Here is a 15,518-nt window from a genome sequence, read left to right on the forward strand (position 1 = left end):
GTAGCTGGCTGTGACCAAGCAGTGACCACAACCTTGCCCCTTGTCAGCTCTACTATACACCTGGGAATTCTGATCATTCACATAAACTTACAAGACCATTGTCGACAGCAGTAAATTTATATGTATCAATAATTACTCCAAATGTGAATATAGCAGTCAAGAGAAAGAGAGTGGCAGGTTGAATAAGAAAGCAAGACCCATCAATATGCTGCCTACAAGGGACTCAACTTAGACACAAAAATAAAAAAAAAAAAATCAAAGACTGGAAAAAAATATATCCAGCTATTGGCAACCAAAAAAGAACAGGCATGGCCATATTAATTTTTGATAAAATAAATTTCAAGGCAAAAACCAGCATGAGGAGAAGGAAAGACATGATGATATCACAATAAAAGGGTCAATCCACCAGGAAGACATAGCCATAGTAAATATCCATGTACCCAATGAAAGAACTCCAAAATTAATAAAGCAATCATTATCTGAACTGAGAGGAGAAGTAGACAATTCTACAATAGTAGTAGGAGACTAACGTACCATTTTAAATGAAGGATAGAACAACTAGAATGAAACTCAACAAAGATATAGAAGATCCTATGGTAGTTAAGGTTATATGTCAACTTGGCTGGGCCTAGTTTTGAATGACTGGGCAACTGGATGTAGTTATACCCTATGATGAGACTGGTAATCAATTCCATAGTAGATTCTACTGGAGCAGTGGAGTAGCTGCCTTAGGAATGTGATCTGCTTCCAGTATACAAGGAGAAGTTTTAAGAAAGCCCTCTACAGCTTTTTGGCATGTTTCAACCCTGCATATAGCCAAATCTTCATTCAGCAGCCTTCTACATTTCCTGCTGATTTGGGACTGTTTTTGGACTTGAACTAGTGATCTGCCGTGTTGTTTGGTAATATTGAGACTGTGCCATTTTATTTATTGACCTTGAGAATAGTGCATATATTCTAGCCAGCAGCTGCCTGAGTGAAGAGATACCTCTAGTTCCAGTGGGCCAGAAGCAAGAGGCAGACTTGGAAACAAAGTTTCTTGAAAGGCTTTCACCCAGCCCCTAGAGCTTGGCACTCTGAAGTCAGATGTCTAACCTCCAGAACTGTAAGAGAATAAACTCCCATTTGTTAAAGCCATCCATCTGTGGTATTTTTGTTAGAGTGACATAAGTAACCAAAACAGATTCCAACAACACAATCAACCAACCTGACCTCAAAGACATATGCAGACACTGTACCTCAAGACACTGTACCCCACAAAAACACAATATACATTCTTTTCTAGTGCATATAGATTGTTCTCCAGAATAGATCATATATATTAGCCACAAAACAAGCCTCAATAAATTTAAAAATATCAAAACACTACAAAGCATCTTCTCAGATCACAATACTATAAAATTAAATCAAAAACCAAAATCACTGACTTCAAGTTGGTCCTGACTCATAGCGACCCTCCTTGGGTTTCTGAGGTGATATCTCTATGGAAGTAAATTGCCCAGTCTTCCTTCTGAGGAGTGCCTGGTGGGTTTGAACTGCCAGCCTTCTGGTTAGCAGTCAAATGCCTTAGGCACTACGTCACCAGAGCTATATAATTAGGAGTCAATAATATAAACCCACCAGCCACTCCTTGGAAGGAAGATGGGACAATCTACTTCCATAGTGATACTGCCTGGGAAACCCAAGGAGAGGTCGCTATGAGTCAGATCCGACTTGATGGCACATAACAACAACAACAACAATATAAAGATCAGGAAAAAAAATCAAATACATAGAAACTGAACATTCTGATCAAAAATTACTGTGTAACAGAAGGAAAAAAAGTGAAATAAAAATATTCCTAAAAACAAATGACAATGAAAACACTGTATACTAAAACCTTTGGGATATAGTGAAAGCACTATTCACAGGTCAATAATGCACATATCAAGAAAGAAGGAACCAAAATTATCATCTTAACCCAACAACTACAACAATCAAAAACAGAAAAGCAACCTTCAATCTCCAGAAGAAAGGAAGAAATAAAAATTAGAATAGAAATAAAACAGAATAATTATAGAAAAACTCAACAAGACTCAAAGTTGCTTCTTCAAAAAATATTAACAAAATTGACAAACTACTAGCAAATTTAAATGAGGAAAAGAAAGAGAAGATGTAAATAACACAAATAAGAAATGAACTGGGTGACATTACAACACAACTAACTGAAATAAAAAGGATAATAACAGAATACTATGAAGAACTGTACTGCAATGAAATAAAAAGGATAATAACAGAATACTATGAAGAACTGTACTGCAACAAATTTGAAAACCTAGAAGAAATGGACAAATTTCTAGAAACACAACCTACCTAAACTAACACAGACTGAGGTAGGAGATTTGAACAGACCCATAACAAAAGAATAAATTCAACCAATTCATGAGAGAACTATTAACAATAAAAACATCTTGACCCAGATGGCTTCACTGGAGAATTCTACCAAACATTCAGAGAAGAGCTGACACCACTGCTACTCAAACTATTTCAGAATATAGAAAAGGAGGGACTATTTACTGATTCATTTTATGAAGCAAACATAACTCTGATAGCAAAACTAGACAAAGACCCCACTAAAAAGGAGAGTTAAAGACCAATATCCCAAATGAATATAGACACAAACATCTTCAACAAAATCCAAGCCAATAGACTCCAGTAACATATCAAGTAATAATAATAATAATACACCATGATCAAGTGAGATTCATACCAGGTATGCAAGAATGGCTCAACATTGGAAAAACAATCAACATAATCCAAGACATAAATAAAATAAAGGAATGAACCTCATGATCATATCAACCAATGTGGAAAAGGCATTTGATCAAGTCCAATGCCCATTCCTGATTACAACTCTCTCAGCAAAATAGGTACAAAAGGGAAATTCCTCAACATAAGAAAGGGCAGATAAGCAAAACCAACAGCCAGCTTTATTCTCAATGAAGACTGGAAACATTCCCTTTGTGAACAGGAACCAGACAAGGATGCCCTCTATCACCACTTTTATTCAACATTGTATTGGAGGTCCCAGGCAGGGAAATAAGGCAAGAAAGGGAAATAATAAAAGGAATTCAAATCAGAAAAGAAATAAACTATCTCTGTTTGCAGATGATCCTATATATAAAAAACCCAAGAAAATTTCTGGAACTAATGAAAGATTCAGCAAAGTAGCAGGATACAAGATCAACATACAAAAATCAACTGGAGTCCTCTATATCAACAAAGAGATCTCTGAAATAAAGATAAGGAAAACAATATTTACAATAAAACCAAAAACTAAACTCACTCCCACCAAGTAAATTCAAACTCATAGTGACCCCCTTTGGGTTTCCAAGGTGGTAAATCTTTACAGAAGTACATTGCCTAATTCTTCCTTCCATGGAGTGGCTGATGGGTTTGAACTGACAGCCTTCTGGTTGGCTGTCAAATGCTACCAAAAAAATACTTAGGAATATAAATCTTCCCAGGGACACAAAAGACTTATACAAAGAGAACTACAAAACATTACTATAAGAAATTACAAGAGATCTACATAAGTGGAAAAATATACCATACTCATGGATAGAAAGACTGAGTATTGAAAATGGAAAAATGTCCAATACTACCCAAAGCAATCTATACGTTCAATGCAATCTCAATCTAGATTCCAGCATTCATTAGGAACATGGAAAAAAACAATCACTAAATTTATATGGAAAGGAAAGAGACCTCAGATAGCAAAGCACTACTGAGAAAGAACAAAGCAGGATGTCTCATACTCCCTAATCTCAAAAGCTACTATATAGCTACGATAGTCAAAACAGCCTGGTATTGGTACAACAAAAGATACATAGACTAGTGGAATAAAATTGAGAGCACAGAAATAGATTCATCCATTTATGGACAGCTCATCTTTGACAAAGGGCCAAAATCCATTAAATTGGGAAGAGATAGTGTCTTTAACAAATAGTGCTGGCAAAACTGCAAAATCCATTTGCAGAAAAATGAAACAAGAGCCATATCTCACACCATCCACAAAAACTAATTCAAAATGGATTAAAGACCTAAATGTAAAACCTAAAACTATAAAGTTAATTAAAGAAAAAAATAGATGCAAACCTAGGGTCCTAATTTATGTCATAAACAGACCATCAGACATGATCAATAATGCAGAAACAGAAGATAAACTAAATGACTGGACCTTCTAAAAATTAAATTTTTATGTGCATCAAAAGGTTTCTCTAAAAGAGTAAAAAGGAAACCTACAGATTGGTGAAAAAATATTTGTCAATGACATATCCAACAAAGGACATATCTCTAACATTTTTACAAAATTCAGCACTTTGAATTTTTACAAAATTCAAAGCCCTGAGCTTTGAAAGGAAGGATATAGAATGGATTAAACACTAACTTGTAGAAGAACTTGAATGAAAACAGTGAGTAAAGACAAATGGAGCTGCAGACTGTCAGCTGTCCTGGCATTATGGACAGCCTGAATATTTCCAAGTGGTGTTAGGACCTGAGAATTAACCTAAAAATCAGCTCTACTCACCAAGGGCTGCATGGACTACTGCACGGGTAGCTGATGACTGAAAAGGGAAACAGCAAAAAAGGAGATGAACTGATCTGCGGACTTTTGGCTGTCCAGAGGGTGCAGCCATTTTGAATGTTTACAAGCAGCAGCTGGCCACAGCTATTTTGAATGTTTACAAGTGACAGCCTTATGGATATTTAAAGTGATAGCATTCTCGTTCAGATTCCAGGGACCTATGAACAGGCTCCACTTGTCAAAGACAGCATAGACATATGGGAGGTTGATGAATGGAAAGGAGACAGGTGGTGAGTGCATAAATGCTACCAACTAGCAAATAGAGGAGCACAGTACCTTGCTTACTCAGATACATTGAAAAAAGGAAAACTTGCATGAATCACTCCAGCATATAATCACCAATTAAATATAAATACAACAAAATCACAATGTCTCAGAGACAACAGACCATCACAATTCACACAAAGAAACAAGATAAAGCAGTAGAAACAAAGGAGCAGGATACAAACGCAGAACACATCTCTGAGGAAGAAGCAGCATTGGAACTCCCTGATAAGGAATTCAAAAGAATTATATTTAGGTACCTTCAATGGATTGAGAGACAGATCAAGGAAAACACTGCCAAAATTGAGGAAAACACAGATAAAACCCTAGAAAAATTTAGGAAAAAATACAAGAACAAAAAGACAAAATAAATGAAAAATTAGAAATGATTCATAATCTACAGCTAGAAATCCAGAAGATCAATACTAAATTTTCAGAAATAGATAATACATTAAAAGGGCAAAGGAGTAGAATCAATGCAATGGAAGACAGAATTAATGAGACTGAAGACAAATACTTCAATACTTCTTTGGAAAGGGACCGATCAGAAAAAAGATCAAAACGAAATGAAGAAAGCCTAAAGTTCATGTGGGATACCATCAAAAGGAATTACCTATATGTAATCGGAATTCCAGAACAGGAAGAGAAAAAGAAAATCACTGAGAAAATTGATAAAATTTGTTGGAGGAGAACTTTCATGATATGATGCAAGATGAGAATATATCCATTCAGGAAGTCCAATGAACCCCAAACCAGATAGACACTAAAAGAAAATCACCAAAAAAAAAAAAAAAAAAAAAAAAAAACAAAAAAAAAAAAAAAAAAAAAAAAAAAAAAAAAAAAAAAAAAATCATCATCAAACTCACCAAAACCAAAGACAAAGAAAGAATCCTGAAAGCAGCATTGGAAAAATGAAAAGTTACCTACAAAAGGCAACCAATAAGACTAAGCTCTGATTTCTCAGCAGAAACCATGCAGGGAGAAAGCAATGAGATTATGTATATAAAACCCTGAAAGAGATAAATTTCCAACCAAGAATTAAATATCCAGCAAAAATTAGGACATTTCCAGATAAATAGATATTAAGGAAATTTGTTAAAATCAGACCAACCTTGCAAGAGATACTACAAGGAGTCCTTTGAACAGAAAACCCATAATAGCAAACAACAACTGACCATTAATACACATGATGACATAAACCATTAACCAACCCAGTTACAGAAGTCTCCAAAGTAAAATAAGCTTACAAGATTGTAAACTTGAATCCAGAGACATCAACTGACAAATGAGGATAACGGCAAACCAAAAAGAGGGAAAAAATAATGTAGTTAAAGAACTTCTAAATGGTGAGGAAGTCAAGAGAGTTGCAAGATAGAATGGACTTTTCTAAACTTGGGAAGAAAACTATAAATCACAGAGTAACCTCAAAGAAAAATGATAAACCTTCATATCACAATAAAAAGGAGGACAAGCACAAATATTTAAGAAATACTAAAACAACAGCAACAAAGAAAATGACAACATAAATCATAAACAAAATGAGCTTAGCACAGAAAATTATATGGAACAAAGAGACCAAGAACACCATGAAAATCACATAACAAAATGACAGTGACAAATTCATACTTGTCAATAATTACACTGAATGTCAATGGATTAAATGCACCACTCAAGAGATGGAGAGTTACAGAGTAGATAAGAAAACATAACCAATCAATATGCTGTCTACAAAACACACACCTTAGAGAGAAAGACAAAAATAGACTAAAAATCGAAGGTTGGCAAAAGATATATCAAGCAAATAGTAAACAAAAAGAGCAGAAGTCGCAATATCAATTTCTGATCAAACTGATTTTAAGACAAAAACCACCATAGGAGACAAGGAAGAACATTATATAATGATTAAAGGAACAAGAAGATATAACCAAAATAAATATCTATGGACCCAATGAAAGAGCCCCAAAATACATAAGTCATACTTTAACAGAACTGAAAAGACAAATAGATGACACCACAGTCATAGTAGGAGACTTTAACATACCACGTTCAATGAAAGATAGAACTGGAAACAAACTCAACAAAGACACAGAAAAACTAAACAATACAATTCACCGACTTGATCTAATAGACATCTACAGAGCACTTCAGTCAACAATAGCACAATATACATTCTTTTCCAGAGAACATGGAACATTCTCTATGATACACCATATGTTAGGCCACAAAGCAAGCATTAATAAATTTTTAAATACTGCAAAGCATCTTCTCAGGTCACAATGCTAATGCTATAAAATTAGAAGTCAGCAATAGGAAGATGAATGGAAAAAGAGCAAACACATGGAAACTGAGTAACACTCTCCTTGAAAATGACTGAGTAATAGAAGAAATGAAAATAAAAAATTCCTTGAATCAAATAAGAATGAAAACACAACATGCCAAAATCTTTGGAAAAATTAGAGGTAAGAGTTCTGGTGGCATAGTGTCTAAAGCACTTGACTGCTAACCAGAAGGCTGGTGGTTCAAACCCACCAGCCACTCTGCAGAAGTAGGACTCTGCAATCTATTTCTGTAAATGTTTACCCACTCAGAAACCCAAAGGGGGTCAGTATGAGTCAGAATTGACTCGATGACAGTGAGTTTGGTTGTGGTTTGGTTTTATACATGGCATAAATAGACTATCAAGCATAACCCAAAATGCACAAACAGCAGAAGAGAAACTAGATGAATGGGACCTTCTAAAAATTAAATTTTTATGTGCTTCCAAAGACTTCTCCAAAAGAGGAAAAAGAGAACCTACAGATTGGGGGGAAATATTCAGCAATAACATATCTGATAAGGGACTTTATAAAAAATTCTAACATCTCAACAACAAAAAGATAAATAATCAAATGTTAAAAATTGGCAGAAGACATGAATAGACACTTCACCAAAGATAACATTCAGGCAGCCAACAAACACATAAAGAAGTGTTCAGGATCATTAGCCATTAGAGAGATGCAAACCAAAACAACAATGAGATACCATCTGGCCCCAGCACTAGGAGCAAAGTTCAATAAGAGAGAAAATAACAAATGCTTGCAAGGATGTGGATAGATTGGGACTCTCATACACTGCTGGTGGGACTGTAAAATGACACAACCACTGTGGAAAGCAGTATGGCAGTTCCTTAAAAAGTTGGAATTAGAAATACCATTTGATCCAGCAATCCCATTATTAGGTATATATCCTAAAGAAGTGAGAGCCAGGACAAGAGCAGATATATGTATACCCATGTTCATTTCAGCACTATTACAATAGCAAAAAGATGGAAACAACCTAGGTGCCCATTAGCAGAAGAATGGATGACCAAACTATGGTACATATACACAATGGAATACTATGCAACACTAAAAGAATAATGTAGAATCTGCAAAACACTGCAAAATGTGGATGAACTTGGAGGACATTATGCTGAGTGAAGTAAGTCAATCACAGAAAGAGAAATATTATATTAGTTCATTACTGTAAAAAGTCAAGGAAAGGTTTATATATGGAAGGCAACTTCCTTTGTTGGTTACCAAGAGTGGGAGGGCAGGGGAGGAAACACTGCAAAAATAAAAATTAAAAAGAAAAAATAAATAAAATGAGAGGTAACACTCTGGCTAACATTAAGGTTTACTCTATAACTATGATAATCAAGATTTTTGGTATTGGCAGAGAGATAGACACATAGATCAATGGAAGAGAAGAGAGAAATCAGAAATAAACCAACATGAATAGAACCAACTAATTTTTGACAGAAGTGAAAAATTAATTTAATGGAGGAAGAATAGCTTTTAAACAAATGGTACTAGAGCAATTAGACATCCATGGGCAAAAAAAAAGCATTGGGAAAACTAAACCTAACCTCATAGCTTATTCAAAAATTAACTCAAAATGGATCACAGACTTAAATGTAAAACTATAAAACTTATAGGGAAAATATAGAAAAAAATCTTCATGATCTAAGACTAGGCAAAAAGTTCTTACACTTGATATCAAAACACAATCAATAAAAAAGAATCAATCAATGATAAACTGGACTTCATTAAAACTAAATTTGTTTGCTCTACAAAGGGCTGTGTGAAAAGGATGATAAAACAAGCTACAGGCAAGGAGAAAGTATTTGTATTCTAGATACGAATCACATGTATGACAAAGGGCTAGTATCTAGAATACATACATTTTTAAAACTCTCAAAACTAAATGTGGAACCAAACACAAAATAAAGAAGACCAGGCTTATTGATCTGACAGAGACTTGTGGAACCCCTGAGACTATGGCTGTTAGTCACCCTTCAAGCATGGTACTGAACTCACTCCACTTGACCCAACTATCAGCCAAACAATAAACAGGCCTATGGGATGAACAATACCACCAGTGACATTCACACTTAGAGCAATCAAGCATAAGAGATCACATGGGTAGTATTTGCCCAGGGATAAAGCTCAGAAGGCAAAAAGGGGCAGGAGGGAAGGACAAACGGAAATGGTAACCACAGGAAGGAAGTGGGAAAAGTGCTGTTACATTCTGGACTATACTCAATGTCAGGAAACAAAATGTGTATGAACAGTTGAATGGAAAACCAACATGCTCTTTAAACTTTCACTCAAGTCACAATTAAAAGTTTGGAAAAAAAAAAAAACTCTGCAGTAAAAACTTACAATCCATTTAGAAAATGGGTGAAAGACATGACCAGACATTTCATCAAAGATACATAGATGGAGAAGAAGCACATGAAAAGATGCTCAATATCATTAGCCATTAGTAAAACACAAATTAAAATCACAATGAAATTATTACACATCCATCAAAATGACTAAAATAAGAAATACTGACAATACCAAATCTTGGTGAAAATTCAGAGAATGTGGATCACTCAGACATTGCTTATGGGTATATGAAATGGTCCAGCCACTCTAGGAAACAGTTTGGCAGTCTCTTATAAAACTGGACATGCAACTGCCATATTACCCATCATTGAACTGTTGAGCATTTATCCTAGAGAAATGAATACTTATCTACACAGAAAAATGTGTACACAAGTATTTATAGCCACTCTATTATAACAGCCAAACTGTAAACAATCCAGATGTTTCCAATAGGTGAATGTTCAAACAAGCTGTAATACATCTATGCTTTGGAATACTACTCAGCAATAAAAAGGAATGAACTATTGGTACATGCAACAACTTGAATGAATCCCTAAAGAATCATTATGAGTGAAAAAAATTAATCCTAAAAACACACGCTGTATGATTCCATTTATATATTGTGGTTGTGAGGTATGGCATCAAGTTAATTCCAACTCATAGTAACTATGTGACAGAGTAGAACTGCCCCATAGGGTTCTCTAGGCTCTTTACCAGAGCAAAGTGCCAGCTCTCTCTCCCTTGGAGACACTAGGTGGGGTCTAATGGCCAACTTTTCAGTAAGCAGACACGAGCTTAACTATTGCACCACCAGGGTTCTTTTCTATTTGTATGCTGTTGTTATTGTTGTTATTGTTAGGTGCCCTGGAGTCAACTCTGACTCATCGTGGCCCTATGTACCACCACCCTGCCCCAGCTCACAATCCTTGCTATACCTGAATCCATTTTTGCAGCCATTGTATCAATCCATCTCATTGAGGGCCTTCCCCTTTTTTGCTGACCCTCCACTTGACCAAGCATCATATCCTACAAGGAATGATCCCTTCTGACAACATGACCAAAGTAGGTAAAACAAAGTCTGGCCATTCTTGCTTCCAAGGAGCACTCTGGCTGCACTGCTTCCAAGGACAGATTTGTTCATTCTTCCTGAAGTCCATGCACTTTCAATATTCTTCACCAGCACCACAACTCAAAAGCATCAAATCTTGTTTGGTCTTCTTTATTCATTGTTCAGGTTTCACATGCATATGAGGCGACTGAAAATACCATGGCTTGAATAAGGCACACCTTAGTCTTCAAAGAGACATGTTTGCTCTACAGCACTTTAAACAGGACTTTTACATCAGATTTGCACGGTGCATTAAATCATCTGATTTCTTGAATGCTGCTTTCATGGGCGTTGACTGTGGAACCAAGTAACATGAAACCTTTCACAACTTTAATCTTTTCTCCATTTATCATGATGCTGCTTATTGGTCTAGTTTTAAGGATTTTCATTTTCTTTATGTTAAGGTATAACACATACTGCAAACCATAGTGTTTAATCTTCATCATACTTTATTTATATAATATTCTTAAAATGACAGAATTATAGAAATGGAGAATACATTAGCAGCTGCCAAGGGTTAGAAATGAAGGAGGGTATATGTGTGTTGTTATCAAAAGGGCAGCACAAGGGATCCTTGTGGTGATGAATTTATCCTTTATCTTAACTATGGTGTGAATACACAAACTACATGTGTGATAATAAATTGCATACAATTAAATACTCACACATAAGTACAGTAAAGGAAATATGAAAATCTTAATAAAATCAGTAGTGATATTGTACTATGCTTTTGCAAAATATTGACTTTGGGGAAAATTGGGTAAAGTATTTGACATCCTATATTATTTCATACAACTACAGGTGTGCCTACAATTATTTTAAAATAAGAAGATTAATTTTAAAAATTTGTAGATTTTTGTCATCAAAATAATGCAATCTACTGACATTAACTTTTAACTCAAGGAAGCTCATACAAAGTGGGGACAAGGATCTCAAGTCTCATTAACTGTCCACTACTTCAGTTGCTACATTTACATGATTACGATCGGAAGTACTAGCAGTCACCTTGGTTGGAGTGTTTGCTGCTAACTAGGAGTGTGAGGTGCAGAAGGACAAGTGAGAATGTGGCTTCTTCTTAAAAGAACATATGTTCACTGCCTCACAAATGATCCACAGGCAAGTCAAGAATTAAAAGGTAGAATAGGCCATTGTCTACAAGTGAACTGCCAACACAAAAGAAGACAATCAGGTTGAGTGTGTTTTCACCAAGAGGAAAAGCCACCACTAGTTTGAATGAGCTGGGCAAGGAAATTGCACTGCTTCTGCTTCTGCTGCTGAAACCAACACAGCCAATTTGGATACACAAAATGAAGAGAACTCCACTATCTCATAAGAGAATATTACAATTCCCTTGTTAGAACAATGGTAATAAATCCACTATTTTATAAATAAGAAAACTGAAGGTCAGAAGTGGAAAGTGAATTGCCAATATCTCAGAGTTAGTAAATGATAAAGCCAGGATTCAAAAATCAAGTTTTCCAACTCCAAGACCAGTATTATCCCCAAGGCCAACTACATCTCAGCTGCTTCAGCTTTAGAAAGTTTTTGACTAACAACTATACAGAAAACCATAACTGGCAGAAGAAGAGCGTATGATTAAATGGATCATTCTCACCTGTCATCATGTGGATTTTGAATACTAGTTTGGAGAGATAAAGCTTTGAGGTCATAAGTAGGAAAATTTTGTTGCATGTGAATACCTCATTTTGTTAGTAACACAAAATGCTTTCAAGTACACTTGATCCTCACATAATCCTATAAAATAGGTAGGGTTGGATTTGTTATAACCATTTATTAAAATAAGAAAAATGAAGCACAGAGAAGCTAAGTAACTTGCCAAAGATGACATAGTTTTATGTTAGAGGTGGAGCTGGAACAGAATTCACATTTTCATCTGCAGGTTTTTTACACTCCCTTTCCTTTTTTATTAATTTGGCACAGTGGCTACAACAATGGGCTCAAACATTGCAATATTTGTGAGGATATTTCAGGATGTGGCAGCATTTCATTCTGTTGTACATGAGAACCCTATGAATCGGAATTGACTCAGCTGCACCAAACAGTAACACAACATCTGCAGGTTTTTTACACTCACTTTTCTATTTTATTAATTTTCTTTTGTGCTATGTGTTTTTTACAAGTGAAAAAATATGTGTTATGATTGAGCATCCAGCTTAAGAAGCTGAACATTAATTACCATTAATGACAAAGCCCCTGTGTGCCTCTCCCCAGGACCATTGTGTTTTACAACTCCAGGAGTCATCATTCACAGATAATATAGGTGAAGGCTGTTCTGTCCCCATTTCACCTCTCTCTTCTCTCAATCCTGAATAATGTGTTTATCATTATATATATATACATATACATATTTCACCACATATATTTAAAATTCTAAAAATATATTGTTCAATTTTTCCTGTTTTTTATATTTGTATAAACAGACTTATACTGTTGGTAATTTTTTATAACTTGCTTTCTGATTCCATATTTTGTTCCTGAGATGCATCTATGTTGAAGTGAGTAGATGGAGTTCATTCAGTTTCCACTGCAATATGATGTTCTACAGTATGAATGTGCCACAGTTTGTTTGTCTAGTCTCCTAGTAAAAATACAAGCTAGATTTAGAAAAGGATGTGGAACAAGGGATATCACTGTTGATGTCAGATGGATCTTAGCCAAAAGCAAAGAATACCAGAAAGATATTTACTTGTGTTTTATTGACTACGCAAAAGCATTTGATTGTGTGGATCATAACAAATTGTGGATAACATTGAGAAGAATGGGAATTCCAGAACACATAATTGTACTCATGAGGAACCTGTACATAGATCAGGAGTCTGTCGTTCAAATAGAACAAGGGGATACTGCATGGCTTAAAATCAGGAAGGGAGTGTGTCAATGTTGTATCCTTTCACCATGCTTATTCAACTTGTATGCTGATCAAATAATCCAAAAAGCTGGATTGTATGAAGAAGAACATGGCATCAGGATTGGAGGAAGACTCATTAACAACCGGCAATACACAGATGACACAATTTTGCTTGCTGAAAGTGAGGAGGACTTGAAGCAATTATTGATGAAGATTGAAGACTACCATCTGCAATATACATCTCAATATAAAGAAAACAAAAATCCTCAAAACTGGACCAATAAGCAGCAGCATGATAAATGGACAAAAGGTTGAAGTTGTCAAAGACTTCATATTACTTGGTTCCACAATCAACACCAATGGAAGCAGCAGTCAGGACATCACATGACATATTGCATTGGGCAAATCTGCTGCAAAAGACCTCTTTCAAGTGCTGAAGAGCAAAGATATCTTCTTGAAGACTAAGGTACATCTAACCCAAGCCATGGTATTTTCAATCACCTCATATGTATGTGAGAGCTGGACAACGAATAAGGAAAATGAAAGAAGAGTTAATGATTTTGAGTTGTGGTGTTAGAGATTACTGAAAGAACCATGGTCTGCTAAAAGAACCAACAAATCTGTCCTGGAAGAGGGGCAGCCAGAATGCTCCTTGGAATAGAAAATGGCCAGACTTTGTCTCACCTATTTTAGTCATGTTGTAAGAAGAGACCATTCCCTGGAGAAGGATATCATGTTTGGTAAAATGGAGGGTCAATGAAAAAGTGGAAGGCCCTCAACAAAGTGGATTGACACAGTGGCTGCAACAATGGGCTCAAATATAGCAAGGATAGTGAGGCTGCCACAGGACCAGGCAGTATTTTGTTCTGTTGTACATAAGGTATCAAGTCAGAGACAACTCAAAGGCACCTAACAACAACAATGGTCTCCTAGTGATCTGCTTCCAAAAGGTCACAATCCTGAAAACTCTATGGTGCAGTTTTATCCTGAAGCATATGGAGTTGCTAGGAGTTGGAATCAACTCAACAGCAACTTTTTTTTTCTCCTACCATTGAAAATGGGGTTGCTTCCACATTGTGGGTGTCATATACAATGTAACTATGAATAATCTTGTACCTGTCTCCTGGTTCACAGGTGCAAAATGTTTTATTTTATTTATTATTTATTTATTTATTTATTTAGGGTATATAATTAGGAATGGAATTGCTGGGTAGTAAGGTTTGCACATCTTCATTATTACTAGATAATTCCAATTTTTTTTCCCAAGGTTTTGGACCACTTTATATTTTGTTTATCAGTGTATAAGAGTTTTAGTTTTCAAATTCCGGTAAGATGAAGGAATAGGCAAAGATTGCACACACCCTCTTTAACAAAGAAAAGGAGAACCAATTAACACAGATACAGAAGATATTCCTGGACCCCTGACCCTTGAAGGAAAGGATATGGAAGTGGAGTAACTCCAACTAGCAGAAGAATTTGTATGAAAACACCAAAAAAAAAAAGAGACATACGGAGCTGCAGTCTGGCAACAATCCTGATGGCACAGACAACTTGGATATTGCCAAGAGGTGTTAGGACCTAAGAATTAACCTAAAAATCAGCCCTGCTAGCCAGGGATTGCACAGAGAACTACTCTGGTGGGTGGTGAATAAAAGGGAAACAATGAAGAGGAAGCCAGGCCAAGCTGTAGACTTTTGCCTCTCCAGAGAGTAAAGCCATTATGAATACCTACAAGTGGTTTGACCAAATTGGATATTTAAAGTGATAGCATTCTCCCAGATTCCCGGGACTTAAGAATGGGCCCCACTTGCTGGGAACCACAAGGATATTCCACATGTCGACAACTGGAAGATGTGCTATTCCCCTTGTTACTCTTATACCCCACACCCTCTTGGTGAATGGAGGTGCAGCCATCGCTCACTCCCACCCACCTTCTAGGCTGGCAGGAATTCCATCCCAGTCTGTGTGCTCAGAAAGAGC

Source organism: Orycteropus afer, unplaced genomic scaffold (genome assembly GCF_000298275.1).
Source record: "Orycteropus afer afer isolate SDZICR_OR568_19922 unplaced genomic scaffold, OryAfe1.0 scaffold00418, whole genome shotgun sequence".
Classification (NCBI taxonomy): Eukaryota; Metazoa; Chordata; class Mammalia; order Tubulidentata; family Orycteropodidae; genus Orycteropus; species Orycteropus afer.